Source organism: Dermacentor variabilis, chromosome 7 (genome assembly GCF_050947875.1).
Source record: "Dermacentor variabilis isolate Ectoservices chromosome 7, ASM5094787v1, whole genome shotgun sequence".
NCBI lineage: Eukaryota > Metazoa > Arthropoda > Arachnida > Ixodida > Ixodidae > Dermacentor > Dermacentor variabilis.
Genome location: NC_134574.1, coordinates 68,423,580 through 68,424,274, shown reverse-complemented (window position 1 = coordinate 68,424,274; position 695 = coordinate 68,423,580). Strand labels below are relative to the sequence as shown.

Here is a 695-nt window from a genome sequence, read left to right as displayed (position 1 = left end):
AGTATTCCTTCAGAGTCTAACTCTAAATTATCCTAAGTTGCGTTACTTGAACAGCGTAGGTCTTCCTCGAAACTGCAGCGAGCTCTCACTCACGAAGAAACGAAAATATTAATCTCCAGTTATCTCCTAACTGGTGTTGCACATGCCCTTCAGCCACCGCAAGCAGTCTTTGCGACAGCTTGGCTCGAGAACCAATTGGCATGATACTCGCTAAGGAACACAGAGACACCTCGTTTAAATCGCGGAGACCACTTATTGATTGTTTCTTCGAGCATAAGTATCCCTACAAAGAAGAGCACAAATGCATCACAATTTATTTTATTTGAACAGCGAATTTCGCACTGGAAACTGTAATTTTGCTGCACTCCTTTAGAAGTCCTCGAAAACACGCTCCGTTAATGTTCGGCTCGTTGGTCTAGGGGTATGATTCTCGCTTTGGGTGCGAGAGGTCCCGGGTTCAAATCCCGGACGAGGCCGTTTTTTTCGCTTTTTCCTTCCGCATCAGTATTACTTCAGAGTGTAACGCTAAATTATCCTAACTTGCGTTACTTGAACAGCGTAGGTCTTCCTCGAAGCTGGAACGAGATCACACTCACGAGGAAACGAAAAAATAATAATTACCTCTCTCAGTTATCTCCTCACTTGCGTTGCACAGGCCCTTCATCCACCGCAAAGAGTCTCTGCGATAGCTGGGC

At 45.3% G+C, this 695-nt stretch overlaps 1 non-coding gene across 1 annotated transcript; it reads left to right on the top strand.

Annotated features, from left to right (window-relative positions):
- Window positions 1-404: 404 nt before the first annotated feature.
- On the top strand, window positions 405-477 carry TRNAP-UGG (transfer RNA proline (anticodon UGG)). The gene has a single exon. It is a non-coding gene; the product is annotated as a tRNA-Pro (tRNA).
- The last annotated feature ends 218 nt before the right edge of the window (window positions 478-695 follow it).